General features: G+C 53.7%; 1 pseudogene; it reads left to right on the top strand.

The window, feature by feature from the left end:
- Nucleotides 1–252: 252 nt before the first annotated feature.
- On the top strand, nucleotides 253–1332 carry LOC144146664 (uncharacterized; annotated as a pseudogene).
- The last annotated feature ends 663 nt before the right edge of the window (nucleotides 1333–1995 follow it).

The following is a 1995-nucleotide window of genomic DNA, read 5'->3' as shown; positions in this document are numbered from 1 at the left end:
GGCCGCTAGACGGGCGTGAGTGGTCGCGTGACGCTTCCACGTGGCATTCACCGAGAACGCAGGGGGTAAACCCGTAGATATGCTTGGTGAGTACAACACCTGTCTTCCCAGTCTTCGCGCGGTAATGTTGTCCTGAACACCGTTTTCCTGCATGCGGACTTGAAAGGCCGTCCATACCGTGCTCCTGACTTTAGGGATGCCCTGGCTCGCGTGATAAACCTTCGTGACGTAGTGTGCATTGGTCAATACCAAATGAGTCACGTGTGGATGCTTACTTGCGCCTCGAGCGCCGTGAAGCACAAGTTAGTTCAGCTTGAGCACATCACCGTCAAGGGACTCAAGTGTATGGTGTTTGACCCGGACACAAGGAACATCAAAATGAAGTTACTTTGGGTGCCACGTCACATGGAGAACCGTCGGATTACAGAAGCTCTTGAGCCATTTGGGACTACCTAATCCGTCGTCCGCGAAATGTGGCGGTGTCCAGGTATGGACCACATGGAAACTAGAGCTCGGGAAGTGTCCCTTATACTTAAGGACGGCGTCTCTGTCGCAGAGGTGCCGCATATGATGGACATTTATGGAAGCCAGTGCCTTGTTCTGATTCCTGGTCGGCCACCTCTTTGTCTGCGTTGCAGCAGGATTGGACATGTGCGGAGACAATGCCGAACACCCCGGTGCAGCGAGTGTAGGCGATATGGTCACACCGCTGAGAGATGCGTCATGACGTACGCTGACAAGCTCCGCCAAGGTCAGGAACCATCGACGGATGAGGACCTCTCCGCCCATGTAATGGACGTCACGGAGGTCGTTGATGCGACAGGGGAGATTAGCCAGTCGATGCTGTCGGAAAACATGACGGCTGTGCCCACGGCTCCTTCAGCAGGAGAAAACAAGGATATGTGTCCACCTCCAGTGTCCCCAGATCGTGAGCAGGATGGGGGCTCCCATCACAGCCAGTCTAAGGCAACGTCATGCGACCAACAGCCGGAAGAGCAAATGGACACGCATCTACTGCCTCCAAATGACGCGGTGGGTGACGACCACACTGTAGTGCCCCTTCCGGCAAGCGATAGCGATCGCAGCGACATGTCTTCTGGGGATATCCACGATGGCGATGTTTCATACCCATCGTGGGCGGATGCCTCGGTACTGCCTGAGGACGTTTCGGGTGCTAGCAGTGGACCGATAAAAAGACCAGCTCCAGCTGACAGCGAAAACAAAGCATCCAGTGCCGGCAAAAAGCAGGCATCCACTGTTTTGGACCATGCCGACACGGCCACCGGGGTTAGTGGAGGCGTGCCGCTGGCCGGCTCCAAGAAGCAAGTTTAGCCTCAATTGTCCAAGGCCAGCCGCAAGGGTGGTTCAGCTGGAGGAAGAATTACGTAAGCTGCTCCAACGGGATGGCAAGTGTCACGGCATTGCACGCTGCCACACTTAATGTGCGAGGACTCAGGAACAGGAGAAGACAGTATCAGCTCTTACGTCTCCTAAAACGGATGGACGTAAGCATCGCCGCTATTCAGGAGACAAAGCTTTGCGGTGATGAGGACACAGCGGCCGCATTAGAGCCCTTTTTAGAACATTATAATGCATGCGTCACTCATTCCTCAGGCTTGTCTGGCAGATGTTTCCTCTTCATCAGCAAGCAAGTAGGGTTTTCTTGTCTCTCCTGCACTGTAGATACTTCAGGGCGTTTGATTTGCTGTCACCTTGTTCTTGGGGGTGTTGAATGGCGTATCATTTGCCCCTATGCACCAGTTAATTGTCGAGACCGTGATACCTTTTTCTTGTCGCTGGGGCAGTTCCTCCGAACACAACGAAAGCTTCTCTTTATGGGCGATTTCAACTGTGTCTGCAGTGAGCATGATCGTTCAAGGCCAGCTGCGCGCTATGACCGCAGTGCAGCCACACTGGCCGATTTAGTGCACGAGCATGGTCTTGTTGATGTCGGTCAGATGAAAGGAAGTGCAGTGCACTTTACTCATTTTCAGT

This window comes from Haemaphysalis longicornis, unplaced genomic scaffold (assembly GCF_048455015.1).
Source record: "Haemaphysalis longicornis isolate Haplotype H1 unplaced genomic scaffold, Haemaphysalis longicornis Haplotype H1 scaffold_7, whole genome shotgun sequence".
Lineage (NCBI taxonomy): Eukaryota > Metazoa > Arthropoda > Arachnida > Ixodida > Ixodidae > Haemaphysalis > Haemaphysalis longicornis.
This window is presented reverse-complemented; position numbering and strand designations above follow the sequence as displayed.